We start from the raw sequence: 17,800 nt of genomic DNA on the forward strand, positions 1-17,800 counted from the left end.
TCATGAGACGGTAACGAGTGACTAGCAATAGGTTGCAAGTTAAATGTATTACAGGAATGTATCAGAGGAATATAGGGGATAAAAGCTGCCGACTCCTGGATTTCCCCCACACCAATATTATATATAGGAACAAAAGGGATAACATGCTAATACGCAAGAAAATCTCTTTCTCACTTCTGTAATATTAGCTGACAGAAGTTACTGTTAAAGACATTCTTGGATATGCTCAGAAGAATTAAAATGCAAGAGCAGCAGAGCCAAGAATGCAAAAGGTAACCTTACTGGTATTCATCAAATTTTTGATACAACATGCAGGGATAAACACCAGCTGAATCAGCCATCCAGTTACACAACGGCTTTGTGAGGAGAGAATTAACACTACTCGCAGCAAAATTTGCAACTGGCAAGTTCAGATTTACCTGGCCCTTGGCCCAAGAGATGAGCACCTGGGACTCCTTCCCTTAACAAATTCTACAGAACTCAGTGGATAGGCCTATCTAAGCATTTAACTGAACTGTGATTTACTAGCTTGCTCATTTATCCATATCTCAACTAGTCTGTAAGTATCTTCAGGGCAGAAGAATTATGTGATTCACTGCTGTACCACCACCACAACAGCCTGGTACTAACTTGATGTTAATACCAGCACTAACTTGATGTTAAATGAGTATTTTTTTAAAAAAATTAAAAAGCAGTGGGAGTCTTTCTCTTTCTTTCCCTTTGTATACCAGAGAAACAAGCAACAGTTGAATCACTAGTACAAAGCATAAGGTAAAACTATTTGTTCTACTATAGTTTCTGCAGTTCCTATTCACACGTAAATAACAAACTAGTATCAGCAAGAGTAACTCACAAAAGGAAATGATACTACAAACCTCATTTTCTAAACAAGTGATATAAAATTGACCCAGAACTTAGTTTGCGGTGAAGCTCTCCACTTACAGTTTATTGAATGAAAGACCCAAAGATAATCCACCCAAGGAGATACAGCCATTTGGAGAGAAAACTGCCACCATACTCATACAACCACTAATTGGCTTCTCTGTGAAAGATCTACGAAACTGATGTCTACCACTCTTAGAAACAAGATTGAAAAACACTGAGGAGAGAGGTCAATTTTTACAACTCATTTTCAATTATATGGATAAAGGATATCTTCCAAAGTTTGCATGTCAACTCCTTCTATTATCACATATACTGCTTGAAAAAAAAGAAACACCAGTAATGAATAAATGAGTTAACATTAGAACGAATGGGTCTCAAGTTGGAAAGGAACTGAAAGAGATCACTGATCATCAAGTCCTGTGGTTTGGGAGTTTCTAGGGTTTCAAGTCATAAAATGATAATCTTTGAAAATTTTTCCAATGTTTAGAAAAACTTTATAGAACCCATATGTTTACTTTCAATAAAGCCTCAGGAACTGAAATAGCAAATACTTTACTTTTGCTAGAATTCAATGAAGCATGGTAACAATTTACCTTTATGGTGATAGAAAGCACTGGCTGGTAGCTCTGTATGCCTTGAATGAAACTAGGAAAAATAATTACTTAATAAACAAAGTTTGGAAGAGTTCCTAAAACAGATAGAAGGTGGAAGAAAACTAATAATGGGTATTTGGTAGTTTTTTGACTGCAATATAATTCTGATCCAACTTACCTTAAAAAAATATTTTGTAGAATGAGAAAATTAAGGCACATATAAAAGAAGTAAATTAAAACAGGAACAAAATAGGAATGTTTGATAAAATAATTCACTTCAAAACTTTACTAAATATCTAGGTCTCATATAAACTTGATTTTTTGTCTATACTTAAATACGTACCAGACAGAACTCTACCAATCTGAACATCAACAATTAGGACTATCAGGCCTCTAAAATTATAATGTATATAGTGATGCAATAAACTCCAAGTAGGATGAACTCTAATAGACCCATACCAAGACACATTATGATCAAACTGTCAAAAGACAATGACAAAGGGAGAATTTTTAAAGCACCAAGAAAGAGCAAGTCATCGCATACAAGGAATCTTCAATAAGATTACCAGTAGATTTCTCATTAGAAACTCAGAAAGCAGTGCTAATATATTCAAAGTGCTAAAAGAAAACAAAAGAAAACCTCAAGACCCACTCATGTTGTCACAAATGGCACTATTTCATCTTTTCTTATGGCAGAATAGTATTCCATTGTGTATATATACCACATCTTCTTTATCCAATCATCTATCGAAGGACACTTTGGTGGTTTCCATGTCTTGGCTACCAAAAATAAAGCTGCAATGAACATCAGAGCACATATATTTTATGGATAAATGTTTTCAGATTTGTGAGACAGAAAAAGTAGAGAACCATGTGATTTCACTGATATGTGGTACATAAAACTGGGGAAAAAAAGGAACAAGACAAATGAAGAAACAAAAACGCATAGACACAAACAATAGTTTAGTGGTTACCAGAGGATAAGGGGGAGGGGAGTGGTAGAGGAGGGTAAAAGAGATCAAATATATGGTGATGGAAGGAGAACTGACCCTGGGTGGTGAACACACAACATGATATATAAATGATGTATTACAGACCTGTATACCTGAAACCTATGTAACTTTACTAACAATTGTCACCTGAAAAAACTTTAAAAGAAAAAAAAAAAGAAAAAATCTCTCATCCAAGAGTGCTATATCTAGCAAAACTGTCCTTCAAAAGTGAGGGAGAAATTAAGACATTCCCAGATAAACACCAGTTAATGAAGTTCTTACAACTAGACATGTCCTGTGAGCAAGAGGAGAACAAAATTCAGTAACTGAAAGTCATATGAAGAAAAAAAAAAAAGAAATAAAGATGTCGGTAAAAATGAATACATGGGCAATTATGAAAGTTATTATTGTACTAATAGTGTGCAACTCCACATCTTGTTTTCTCAAAATTTAAGAGACTAATGCATTAACAATTATTACTTTATGATTTTGAACACACAATGTATAAAGATATAATTTTTGTGATACTGACAACTAAAAGGGGTGGGGACAGAGCAAGGAGCATAGTTTTTTGTTATTGAAGTTAAGCTGGAATAAACTGAAATTACACTATTATAACTTTAGGATGTTAAATGCAATCCCCACAGCAACTACAAAGAAAAGAGCTAAAGAATATACACCAGAGGAAATAAGAAATTTGAATATTTCACTACAAAAAGCCAACTAAACACAAAGGAATTATTGAAAAAGAGAAAAATCAATGAAACCAAAAGCTGGTCCTTCGAAAAGAACAATAAAACCAATAAGCCTATAGTCAGATTAATTTTAAAAAGACAGGCTTGGGGATCAAAGATGGCAGAGTAAACACTGTGCCTGCTTCCTTCCGTGAACACATTAAAATTACAACAAAATTATAGAACAGTCAACCTGGAGAACCATCTGAAGTCTAGCTGAACAGAAGTTTTACAACTAAGGATATAAAGAAGCAACCATGTTGAGACTAGTAGGAGGGGCAAAGACGTGAAACGGGCTGGCCTCACACTTCTGAGTGCCGGCTAAGAATCAGGACGGATATCTCAGCTGCGGAGGTTTCCCTCTGAGAAGCGAGGACCCCAGCCCAGGGTACGGTGCAAAGAAGAGAAGCCTTCACATTTGGCTGTGAAAAACAACATGAATTCAAATAATCCAGGTGGAACAGAAGGCTGCAGGAAACTCAGATGTCCTCTTAAAGGGCCCACGCACAGACTCAGGCACTCACCCTAGGCACCACCAGAGTGACAGTGACTCAAGAGGCATTGGAGGCTTTGGGTCAAGGGCTGGAGGACACTCGTCATTTTCCCTGTGTGGGGTCCTACTCCTGTGCAGCCAACAGGCAGGCACCCTCTATCCTATTGTGAGCCCTCTCCCATATGGCCAAATCTGAATCTGATGGGTCTGCTGAGCTGCACTGGGACCCCACTCTACCAATCTCCCCGTGTCAAAGCCACTTTCTCGAGAGCAGTCGACCCTGCCCACACTGCACTCTTTCTGGGAAAACTAATGGAGTCAATGGGCTGTAGGCAAGCAGCAACTGGCCTCAGTGTACTCTGAGACTTTTGCAGAGTAGCTCCAGGCTCACCACTGGCACCAAACCAGAATCTATATTAACCTGGTTAACACAACTCTTCCCACTCTAATGACTCCCTGAGACCCTGCCTCATGCAACCAGAGTACTGCACAAGGCTTTATCAGTGGCTGAACCTTAAGGGAACCAGCATGTAGCAGCAGGCCACAAGGTGTCCTGGCTTTTTGTGAAACTAGCCCAGGCCCAGTACTGGTGGCAGCCGACCTCTGTTCACACCCTGGCCTCTCCCACCCACCTCCAGGGTTAGCACAGGAAGTAAACAACTGCAGATCACTTTGTAGCTCCTATCAGGTACTCCCCAGCTGGTCACAGGCAGCGGGTGAACTGGCCCCTCTCAAGAGGCCCCAGAATCAACATACTTGGAGGTTGGCTTCAAACCATAGCAGAGCACTGCACAATTAGCCATACAAGCAATAAACACAAAGGGCAGTCTCAACAGGCACCAGAGCCTGTTGGGGTAAATCCCACTCAGTGGAGTAACCTCCCCCCCCCCATAGCAGCCTATAAGCTGTAGACGTGGCCAAACTCCACAGCCAATCAACCTGAGGGTCGATCCCACCCACCTAAGTACCAATAGCAAACAAGGCTGGACTATAACAGGAGGGCACACACAACACACACAAGTGACTTTCCTGGAGCTCTCAAAGCAGGTGACCAGGGAGACTGTGCCAGGGCCCCACAGGACACCTACTATATAAGGCCACCCAGCCAAGACTGGGATACATAGCAGACCTACCTAATACATAGAGACAAACACAGAGAGGCAGCCAAAATGAGGAAACAAAGAAATATGTCCCAAATGAAAGAACAGGAGAAATTGCCAAAAAAGAACTAAACAAAATGGAGGCAAGCAACCTACCAGATAGAGTTCAAAACATTGGTTATAAGGATGCTCAAGGAACTTAGTGAGAACTTTAACAAAGACGTAGCAAACATTAAAAAGGACACAGAAACCATGAAAAAGAATCAGTCAGAAGTAAAGAATACAATAACTGAAATGAAGAATGCACTAGAAGGAATCACCAGCAGACTAGATGAAGTAGAAGATCAAATCAGCAATTTGGAAAACAAGGTAACAGAAAATACCCAATCGGAACAGCAAAAAGAAAAAAGAATCCAAAAAAATGAGGATAGTTTAAGAGACCTCTGGGACAACATCAAGCACAGCAACATTCACATCATAGGTGTACCAGAAGGAGAAGAGAGAAAACAATGGATTGAGAACTTATTTGAAATAATAATGACTGAAAACATTCCTAACCTGATGAAGGAAATAGACATAAAAGTCCAGGAAGCACAACGAGGCCCAAAAAAGATGAACCCAAACAGGCCCACACCAAGACATATTATAATTAAAATGGCAAAAGTTAAAGACAAACAGAGAATTCAAAAAGCAGCAAGAGAAAGGCAGTTAGTAATTTATAAGGGAGCTACCATAAGACTATCACCTGAATTCTCATAAGAAACTTTGCAGGCCAGAGAGGATTGGCACAAAATATTCAACGTGATGAAAAGCAAAGACCTATAACCAAGAGTACTCTACGCAGCAATGTTATCATTTAAAATCGAAGGACAGATAAAGAGCTTCCCAGACAAGAAAAACCTAAAGGAGTTCATCACCACAAAACCAGTATTACAAGGAATCTTATAGGGACTTCTTAAAGATGGGGGGGAAAAGATCAAAATTATGAATAATAAAATGGCAATAGCTATATATCTATCAATAATTACTTTCAATGTAAATGAATTAAATGCTCCAATCAAAAAATGAATGGATAAGAAAACAAAACCCTTATATATGCTGCCTATAAGAGACTTATTTCAGAATGAAAGATACACACAGACAGAAAGTAAAGGGATGAAAAAAATATTTCATGAAAACGGAAACAAACGAACAAACAAAAAACAAACAAAAAAAAACTGGGGCAGTAATACTTTTACCAGACAGAATAGACTTTAAAACAAAGGCTATAACAAGAGACAGAAGAACCCAGTAATCCCACTTCTGGGTAATTATCCAAAGAAACCCAAAATACTACTTCAAGGGGACATGTGCATCCATATGTTCATTGCAGCACTGTTTACAGTGGCCAAGGTATGGAGGCAGCCTGAGTGTCCATCGATGGAAGAATGGATAAAGAAGATGTGGTATATACATACAATGGAATATTGCTCGGGCATGGAAAGGAATGGGTTCTGCCATCTGCGATGGCATGGATGGACTGGGAGTATATTGTGCTGAGTGGAGTGTCAGAAAGACAGATGCAATGTGATTTTGCTTATATGTGAAATCTAAAGAACAAAATAAACAAAACAGAAACAAACTCAGATACAGAAAACATTTTGATGGTTGCCAGATGGGAAGGGGTTTGGAGGTGTGGGTGCGAAAAAGGGGAAGGGATGAAGTACAAATTGCTGTTACAAAGTAGTCATGGGGATACAGGGTATGGCATAATGAATACAGTCAATATTTTAATAACTATGTATGGATCAGATGGGTACTAGATCCGTTGGGGTGATAAAGGGCGTGCGTTAGGGGGTAGGGTGAAAAAGGTAAAGGGATTAAGAAGTACAAATTTGTAGCTAAAAAACAGTCACGGGGACATAAAGTAAAGCACAGATAATATAGTCAATGACATGGTAATGACTGTGTATAGTGCCACATGGGTACTAAACTAGTAAGGAGGATCACTTTTTAAATTTTATAAATGTCTAACCACTATGCTGTACACCTGAAATTAATATAAAATAATACTGAATGTCAACTGTAATTGAAAAATGTAAAGAGGGGGAAAGTGAAAGGGAATGACGGGTCCAAATTTCCAGGTACAAAACAAGTAAGTCATGAGGATGCAACACACAGCATAGGGAATATATTCATAATATTATGAGAGTGTGGTACAGTGTCAGATAGTTGCTGGACTTATGGTGATGACTTTTTTTGGTATATAAATGTTGGAGAACTACGGTGTACCCCTGAAATTAATACAACATTGTATGTTACCTATACTAGAAATCTTTTTTTAAAAAGAGAGGCACAAATTACTCGTATCAGAAATGAAAGAGAGGACATCAATACAGATCCCATCTAAGTTAAAAGGATAATAAAGAAATACTGTGAACAATTCTGTGCCCACACTCCTGAAAATCTAGATGAAATGGACCAATTCTTTTAAAGACACAATCTGCCAAAACTCACACAAGAAATAGACAATCTGAATAGACCTATAATCTAGTAGGTAAATTGGACCAATAAGTAATAACCATTCAAAACAGAAAGCTCAGGCACAGGCAGATTCACTGGTGAATTTTAACAAACCTTTAAGGAAGAAATTATACCAATTCTCAATACTCTTTTCCAGAAGACAGAAGCAAAGTAAATACTTCCTAACTCATCTATAAGACAAGTATTACCATAATACAAATCCAGACAAGGACATTACAAGGAGAAGAAAGCATACAGACTACTATCTATCATGAACATAGATACAAAAATCCTCAGCAAAATATTACTAAATTGAATCCAACAATGTATAAAAAGCATTATATACTAGGACCAAATGGGGTTTATTCTAAGGTATGCAACATTGAAAAACCAATCAATGTAATCCATTACATCAACAGGTTGAAGAAAAATAACATGATCATATCAATAACTGCTGGGAAAGCACTTGACAAAATTCAACACCATTCATGATAAAAATTCTCAGCAAACTATGAAGAGGGGGAAGTTCTTCAATTTAATGAAGAACACCTACAAACAACCCACAGCTAACATCATACTTCGTGGTAAGAAACTACAAGCTTTCCCATTAAAATCAGGATGGAAAGGATGTTGCCTCTCCTCACTTTCTTTCAATATATTACAGAAGTCCTAAAAAATGCAACAAGACAAGGAAAGGAAATAAAAGGTGCACAGATTGGGAAGGAAGAAATAAACTGTTTGCAAATGATATGATTGTTCATTTAGAAAATCTGAAAGAATCAACAAAAAAAAACCCTCCTGGAACTGATAAGTAATTAAAGTAAAGTTGCAGGATACAAGCCTAGTATACCTATGGCAATTGCTTACCAAATATCAATAGTGAACAAGTGGAATTTGAAATAAAAAATATACTACTCATATTAGTACCCAAAAAATTAAATACACATAATTGTAAGACTATATAATGTCGAGATATCAGTTCTTCCCAACTTGATCTATAGATTTAACTCAATCTCAATCAAAATCCCAGGAAGTTATTTTGTGAATATCTACACTGACTCTATAAAGTTTTTATAGTGAGGCAAAAGATCCCAAATAGTGAACATAATATTGAAGGAGAAAAACAAAGTTGAAGGACAGACACTACCCAACTTCATAAATTACTATAAAGCCACAGTATTCAATTAAGTGTGGTACTGGTGGAAGAAATAGACAAATAGATCAATGGAACAGATAGAGTCCAGAAATAGACCCACATAAATATAGTGAACTCATCTGTGACAAGAAAGCAAAGGTAATACAATGGAGAAAATATATATATATTCAACAAATAGTACGAGAACAAATGGAAATACACATGCAAAGGAAATGAATCTAGACACAAACCTAATACCCTTTAAAAAATTAACTCAAAATGAATCATAGAACTAAATGTAAAAGGAAAAAGTATAAATTTCCTAAAAGATAACATAGAAGAGAATCTAGTTGACCTTGAATTTGGCAACGACTTTTTTTTCATTGAAACATAACTGACATCTAATATTATGTTAGTTACAGGTGTGCCATATGATTCAATGTTTGTATATATTGCAAAATGATCCCTACAATAAGTATAGTTAATATCCATCACCGATAATGGCAACAAACGTTTTTTCTTGTATGAGAACTTTTAAGATCTACTCTTAGCAACTTTGAAATACACAATACAGTATTATTAACTATAGTCACCACGTTGTACATTATTTATTTATTTATTTAATAAGTCACTGCATGACTTCTTTATATTATAAATGGAAGTTTGCACCTTCTGACCATCTTTGCCCATTTTGCCTACCATCCACCCCATGTCGGGCAACCGCTAATCGTTCTGTATCCATGAGTTTGGTTTGGGCTTTTTAGGTTTTGTTTTGTTTTTTGGTTTTGATTCCACATATCAGTGAGATCACAGCATTTGGAGAAAGAGAACTAAAAATGGTAAATTAAAAAAAAAGTTAATACATAATTTTTTTAAAAACCTCTATAAATATATTTATGCTCTGCTTCTCTTACATTTAGGGTTTCTAAAACAGACATACTATGTATAAAATAGCACAGAAAAAGAAGATGGAATGGAATTATATAATAGTAAAGTTTCTATATCTTACTGGAATTAAGTCAATAAACCTAATATATTGAGACGTATAGTATAAGACCTCACCATATAGAAAATAACTCAAAAAGTAAGAAAAATATTTAACGGAAGACCTTTGCTTCAACTTTTGATGGAGTAAATAGGGCTAGATTCACTGTTCGGCCTGAAACAACTAAACAAAATGCAGAAAACAATGGGAAAAAAATGTATGAAGTAACAACTCAAGACAATAGACATTAGGCAATGCGGGAGAATGATCCCTCAACGTCAGGGAACATATACCAGTAGGGTGAACCCTATGTTTAATCTAACCTCCTGGAAAACAATTCCAGGTAGCAGTACAAGGAAGAGAAAACCAGGGAGAGTCTAATGGTCTCTCTGAATTGGCTAGACAGAACTGGGAGTCCAAGGAAATCAAAGGAGCTAGAGTTTGCAGTGCAGAGTACCAAAGTGAAGAGAGCTATGTAAAGAATGAACTCCAGAGATCTGCAAAGGATTCCCCTCATGTGAGGAATAGTTACTTCTGACTCATACTGGCTCACATAGGCACTATTCCTAATGGCCAGGGACAAAGCTTGTGATACCATACCACAGGGGGTACACATTAAAGGAAAGGGGCTTGCCTCAAAAGTGAAGATGTAATGCTAGACAAGTGGTTGTCAACAACCAGGGATGACCTTCTATCCCAGTGGATATACAATGATTTCTGGAGACAATTCTGGTTGTCACAACTGGATGGAGTGTACTACTGGCATCAATAAGTTGAGGCCACAGGTGATGCCTCTAAACATTCTACAATGCACAAGATAGCCTCCACAGTGCAGAACTATTCAGCCCCAAATGTCAGCAGTGGCAAAGGTGAGAATCCCTCCCCTAGACTAAACCCATCTCTAGTGCCATCCAATAAACCTTAAAAGAAAAACCTGAAAGGATCAATCTGTGTCCAAGAAATGTAATTAAATTCAAGAACAAAGCTCAAGAATAGTTAGAGGCATATAAAAATATCCAATACACAACAAGGTAAAATTTACAGTACCTGGCAGTCAGGAAAAAAAAAAAAAGTAAAATTACCATACATACAAAGAAGCAGGAAAATAACCATATTAAGGACAATAATCAATCAATCAAAATTTTCAAACTCAAATATAGAACTAATCAATAAGGACATTGAAACAGTTATTATAACTGTATCCCATATGTTCAAGAAGTTAGCACAGTAGTCAGCTAAGCATGCCTAAATCCAGCATGCCCGTTTCTGTAAATTAAGTTTTACTGTAATACATGCACACTTATTTATTTGCATTTTTTCTATGACTGTTTTCATGCTACCATGGCAGAGTTGCATAGGCTAAAACACCTATTATCCGACCCTTTACAGAAAAAGTTTGTCAACCCAAGCTAGAACAAAGATTGAACATGTTAACTAGAAATATGGAATATAGTTTTTAAAGCACCTAATTTCTAGAGATGGAAACTAAAATATCTGAGATGAAGAGTATACTGAATGGGATTAAGGACAAATTAGATTGTTGCAGAAGAAAAGATAGGTGAACTTAAAGACAAAGCACAAGGAATTATTCAAAATGAAATGCACAGCAAAGAAAACAGGGAGCGAAAAACTAAACAGAGGACCAATCAACTGTGGGAAAACAGGAAGTAGTTAAATGTATGTATAATTGGAGAACCTAAAGGAGAGAAATGAAAGGGACCAAAAAAACATTTTTTGAAGATACAATGGCCAAAATTTTTCCAAATTTAAAATTATAAACTTAAAAATTCAAGAAGCACAATGAACTTCAAGCACACAAGTCTTAAAAACTTCACCAAGAAACATCATAATCAAATTGCTTAAATTCACTAGTGAGAAAGAGAAAAACATAAAATATGACATATTACATACAGAGGAATAAAGATAAAGATGGTAGCAGATTTCTCTTTGGAAACAATACAAGCTAGAACACGGAAGAAAAACATCTTTAAAGTATTAAGGAGTGGGTGAGGGAGTCAAGTTTATAATTCTTTAACCAGTGAAAATATCTTTCAGAAACTGAGGCAAAATAAAGAGTATGTCAGACATACAAGTGCTGACAGAAATCATCATCAGACCTGCAATATAACAAATGTTAAGAAAAATCCTTCAAGCAGAAGGATGCCAGATGGAAATAAGAACCTATATAAAGGAATAAAGAGCACTGGAAATGGTAGCTACATGGCTCAAGATAAAGACTTTTTTCTTATTAAATTTCTTTTTAAAATAATTGTTTAAAGCAAAAATAATAATGTATTATGGGGTTTATATCACATGTAGCAATAAAGGGTATAACAATAGAACAAAGTTCAAGAGGAAATAAATGGAAGCATACTGATGTTAAGGTTTTCATACTATTCATGAAGTAGTATAATATCATTTGAAAGTAGACTGTGAAAGTTTCAAATGTATGCTATAAACCCTGAAATGAAGACTAAAATAACACAACAGAGTTATAGCTAATAAACCAACAAATGAGAAAACAAAAGAATAAAAAAATAGTCAATATAAACAAAGGCAGAAAAAGGGAAAAGGAACAAAAAGGAGACAAATAAAAACAAATACCAAGACGGCAGATTTAAACCCAACCATTTCAATAATCACATTAAATGTCAATGGTTAAAAAAAAGAAAACAGTGCTCGCTTCGGCAGCACATATACTAAAATTGGAACGATACAGAGAAGATTAGCATGGCCCCTGCGCAAGGATGACACGCAAATTCGTGAAGCGTTCCATATTTTTTATTAAAAAGATTATACACCATGATCAAGTGGGATTCATCCCTGGTATGCAAGGGTGGTTCAACATCCGCAAATCAATTAATGTGATACACCACATTAACAAAATGAAAAATAAAAATCATATGATCATATCAATTGACGCAGAAAAAGCATTTGATAAAATTCAGCAGCCATTCATGATAAAAACCCTTAAGAAAGTGGGAATAGAGGGATCATATCTCAACATAATAAAGGCCATATATGATAGACCCACAGCTAACATCATACTCAATGGGGAAAAACTAAAACCATTCCCCTTAAAATCAGGAACAAGGCAAGGCTGCCCACTTTCTCCACTTCTATTCAACATAGTGCTGGAAGTTCTAGCCACAGCAATCAGACAAGAAAAAGAAATAAAAGGCATCCAAATCGGTAAGGAGGAAGTAAAACTGTCATTATATGCAGATGATATGATACTATATTTAGAGAACCCTAAAGACTCCACCAAGAAACTATTAGAGCTGATAGATGAATTTAGTAAAGTAGCAGGATACAAAATTAATATTCAGAAATCAGTTGCATTTGTATATACCAATAATAAAACATCAGAAGGAGAAATTAAAAAGCAATTCCATTTACAATTGCTCCAAAGACTATAAAATACCTGGGAATAAATTTAACCAAAGAAGTAAAAGATCTGTACTCAGAAAATTATAAGACACTGAAGAAAGAAATGAAAGAAGATACAAATAGATGGAAACACATACCATGTTCATGGATAGGAAGAATTAATATAGTTAAAATGTCCATACTGCCTAAGGCAATATATATATTCAACGCAATTCCTATCAAACTACCAACGACATTTTTCACAGAAATAGAACATATAATCCTAAAATTTATATGGGATAACAAAAGACCCCGGATATCTTCAACAATCTTGAGAAATAAGAACAAAGTGGGAGGTATAACAATACCTGACTTCAAATTATACTACAAGGCTACAGTAATCAAAACAGCATGGTACTGGCATAAAAACAGACCCATAGATCAATGGAACAGAATAGAGAGTCCAGAAATAAATCCATGCCTATATGGCCATTTAATCTATGACAATGGAAGCAAGAATGTACGGTGGGGTAAAGACAGTCTATTCAATAAATGGTGCTGGGAAACTTGGACAGACACATGCAAAAAGATGAAGCTGGATCACCTCCTTACACCACATACAAAAATAAATTCAAAATGGCTTAAAGATTTAAATGTAAGATCTGAAACCATAAAATTCCTAGAAGAAAATATAGGAAGAAACTTCACAGACATTACCGGAGTAAGATTTTTACTGATATATCCCTCATGAGGGAAGTAAGAGGAAAAATAAACATGTGGGATTACATCAAACTAAAAAGCTTTTTCACAGCAAAGGAAACCATCAATAAAACAAAAAGGGATCCTACTGATTGGGAAAAGATATTTGCCAATGATATATCTGATAAGGGGTTAATATCACAAATTTATAAAAACTCACTCAACTCAACTCCAAAAAAACAAACAACCCAATTAAAAAATGGGCAGAGGACATGAAGAGACATTTTTCTAAAAAGGACACACAGATGGCAAACAGACATATGAAGAAATGTTCAACCTCACTAACCATTAGAGAAATGCAAATAAAAACCACAATGAGATACCACCTCACCCCAGTCAGGATGGCTATCATCAATAAATCAACAAACAACAAGTGCTGGCGTGGATGCGGAGAAAAGGGAACGCTGGTGCACTGTTGGTGGGAATGCAGATTGGTGCAGCCACTATGGAAAACAGTTTGGAGATATCTCAAAAATCTGAAAATGGAACTACCTTATGATCCAGCAATCCCACTCCTAGGTATCTATCCGGAGAAATCCAAAACTCCAATTCAAAAATCTTTATGCACTCCTATGTTTATTGCAGCACTATATACAATAGCCAAGACCTGGAAACAACCGAAATGCCCATCAGTAGATGACTGGATTAAGAAACTGTGGTACATTTATACAATGGAGTATTACGCAGCCATAAAGAAGAAAGAAATCTTACCATTTGCAACAACATGGATGGACCTAGAGAACATTATGTTAAGTGAAATAAGTCAGAAAGAGAAAGACAAATACCATATGATCTCACTTATATGTGGAATCTAAAGAAAAGAATAAGTGAATGAACTAATCAGAAACAGTTTTGGAAACATGGAGGAAAAACAGAGGGTTGCTAGAGGGGCGGGGGGGTGGGGATAAGGGGAAGGTGAGAGGTTTTGGGAACGTACAGAGGGATAGTGGATGGGGGGAGGGGGGTTCACACAGTGTGAGGGATATAAATGATAAACGTCTAAGTTTTGCTTTGTCTTGTGCACCTGAAACTAATTAAAAAAATAAATAAATAAATAAAAATTAAAAGAAAACAATTAAAAGGCAAAGATTGACCCAACTATATGATGCCTGAAAGAAATCCACTTTAACATAAAGACACAAATAGGTTAAAAGTAAAAGGACTAAAAACAAAAAAGGTATACTAAATACTTATCAAAAGAAAGCTGACATGTCTAAATTAGTATTAGAAAAAGATTTCAAAGCAAAGAACATTATAGGGGATAAAGAGAATCATTTTGTCATGTATTACATTAATATATGATACATACAATATATTAATAACCAAGTATATTAAGATAATATTAAGGTATAATAAGGTACAATAATAAAGAACCTTATAAACAATGTTATGCCAATAATTTCAACAACTTAGATGAAATGGCCAAATTCCTTGAAAAATACAAACTGCCAAAGCTCACTATAAAAGTAATAAACATGAATTGCCCATGTCTATTAAAGAAATTGAATGTGTAATTAAAAACCTTACCACAAAGAAAATTCCAGGCCCACATGGCTTCATCAAACATTTAAGAAAGAAATAATAACAATTTTACACAACCTTTACCAAAAAATTGAAGAGAAGAAAATATTTCCCAATTCATTCTGAGGCCAGCATTATTCTGTCACAAATCCAGACAAAAATTGGAAAAAGAAAGAAAAAAGAAATAAACATAATCAAAACAAGAAAATTACACTTTGTGAGGGGTGAAATGTCTATTACATTGTTTTGTACACTTGAAACTAATTAAAAATAAAAGAAAGAAAATTATAGACCACTATCCTTTATAAATATACTCGGATATATTTATCTTCTTAAATGAAAAAAATTCTTAAATGAAAGTTTAGCAAATCAAATCAAACAATGTATGAAAAGGATCGGATATCATCATCAAATAAAGTTTATCCCAAGACTGCAAGGTTGCTTTAACATTTGAAAATCAATCAATATTATTCATCATATTAACAGTCTAATACAGGAAAAGTATGTGATCATCTCAATAGATGCAGAAAAAGCATTTGACAAAATCCAACATTTACTTCTGATACATTAAAAAAAATAGCTCTGCAAACAAGGAATAGAAGGAAATCTCCTTAATCTAATAAAGGAGACTCAAGAAAAACCTACTCCTAACATTATACTTAATAGTGAAAGACAGAATGATTTCTCCCTAAGAGGAAGAACTCTCATCACTTCTATCCAACACTGTATTCGAAGTCTTAGCTAGGGCAACAGGCAAGAAAAAAAGCACAGATTAGAAAGGAAGAAATAAAACTCATTATTCACAGATGACGTAACTGTATATGTAGAAAACCCTATGAAAACATATAATGGGCAAAAGACATAGACACTTCCCCAATGATGATAAACAAATGGCAAATAAGCACATTTAGAAGGCCTTCAACAACTATGAACTTTGGGTGATAAAGATGTGTCAATGTAGCTTCATCCATTGTAACAAACGAAGCCCTGCTGAGGGGATGCTGATAATGAGAAAGGCTGTGCATGTATGCATGTGTGGAGTATGGATATATGGGAAATCTTTGTACCTTCTGCTCAATTTTACTGTGAACCTAAGACTGTTCTAAAAAAAGAAAAAAGTCTATTAAAGTCTATTAAAAACAAAACAGATGTGCCATGTCATTAGCCACCAGAAAAGTGTAAATTAAAACCACAGCAAGATATCACTAGACACCTGTAAGAATGGCGAAAGTAACACTACCAAATGTTGGCAAAGATACAGAGAAACTGGATCACTCATACATTGATGGTAGGAATGTGAAATGGTACAACCACTCTTTAAAAGTTTGGCAGTTCTTCTACAGTTAAACACACTACAGTACCACATAACCAGCAACTGCACTCTTGGGCATTTTTCACCAGAAGAATGAAAACTGATATCCACACAAAACCCTATACATGAATGTTCATAGCAGCTTTATTCACAATAGCTAAAACCTATAAACAATACAGATATCTTCCAATGAGTGAATGGTTAAGCAAACTGATCCAGCCATACCATGGAATACTGCTCAGCAAAACGAAAAAAACGAAACAGACTGTGTTTGCAATGGGCTGAATTGTGTGCCTGCTTAAAAAACAAAACCAAAAACAACAACAAAGAAAGTCCTATGTTGAAGCCCTAACCCCAAGTACCTGAGAATGTGACTGTATTTAGAGATAGGGCCTCAAAGAGGTACAGTCAGTTACAATGGGGACATTAGTATGGCCCTAACCCAATCTGATAGTGTCCTTATAAGAACAGGAAATGTGGATATACAAAAAGACACCAGGGATGTGCGCATAAGAAAATCATTCCAGAACACAAGGACCAAGCTGCCATCTGCAAGCCAAGGAGGGAGGCTCAGAAGACACCAAACCTGTTGACATCTTATCTTGGACTTCCAGTCTCCAGAACTGTGAGAAAATACATTTCTGATATTTAAGCCACTCAGTCTGTAGTGTTTTATTATGGCAGCTCTAGCAAACTAACATATTGATATATAACTTCAAAGAATCCCCATGGAAATATGTTGAGTGAAAAAAGCCAATCCCAAAGGTTACATAAACTGTATGATCTCATTTATGTAACATTCTTAAAGTTACAAAATATGTCACATAATCATTGAGTAAAAATCTTGTCTCTTTATAGCCAAAGTGGTCTATTGGTACTATCAAGATAATACTTGAAAAGATTATAATCATTGGTTTCCTTTGGAGAATGTTACAGAAAAAACTCATTAATTTGAAAACTAGTCAATAAAAGCAAAGAATAAAACACTCAGCCTATCTTTTCTAAATGAACTATATGCGTACTTCAGAATAAGAATAGTTGATAGAGAAAAGCTTCTCTTTATGGAAGAATTGCAACTAATAATTGAAAAACAGAAGGATAAAGTTATCAGTTGACCATTTAGCAACACCTAATAGATCCAGTCAATGGTCATCAATAATTGCTTACATCAAAAGAGCGGTAATAAAACCTTATGCGCCTCCTAATGGGCATACACACACATCTCTGAAGTATTTCTTCCCAAAAGTATCAAACTTGGATCTGATCAAGCCTCTTGATCCATTTCCAGGAAATACAGAAAATCAGACAAACATGTTAAACAATGAAGGAGATGCAATCTGTAAAACACACAATGTAGCAATGCCACAGGATAAATAATCCAGTTTCTTCAACAAATAAAGTGGAAGGAAAGAGAAGGAAA

General features: G+C 35.6%; 1 protein-coding gene and 1 non-coding gene across 4 annotated transcripts in view; one reads left to right on the forward strand and one right to left on the reverse strand.

Annotated features, from left to right (window-relative positions):
- Nucleotides 1–17,800, reverse strand: part of RB1 (RB transcriptional corepressor 1) — a 162,568-nt gene that overhangs the window by 137,208 nt on the left and 7,560 nt on the right. The gene's annotated exons all lie outside the window — the stretch shown is intronic.
- Nucleotides 12,095–12,201, forward strand: LOC141571464 (U6 spliceosomal RNA). Its single transcript, XR_012496192.1, has one exon. It is a non-coding gene; the product is annotated as a U6 spliceosomal RNA (small nuclear RNA).

This window comes from Rhinolophus sinicus, linkage group LG04 (genome assembly GCF_036562045.2).
Source record: "Rhinolophus sinicus isolate RSC01 linkage group LG04, ASM3656204v1, whole genome shotgun sequence".
NCBI lineage: Eukaryota > Metazoa > Chordata > Mammalia > Chiroptera > Rhinolophidae > Rhinolophus > Rhinolophus sinicus.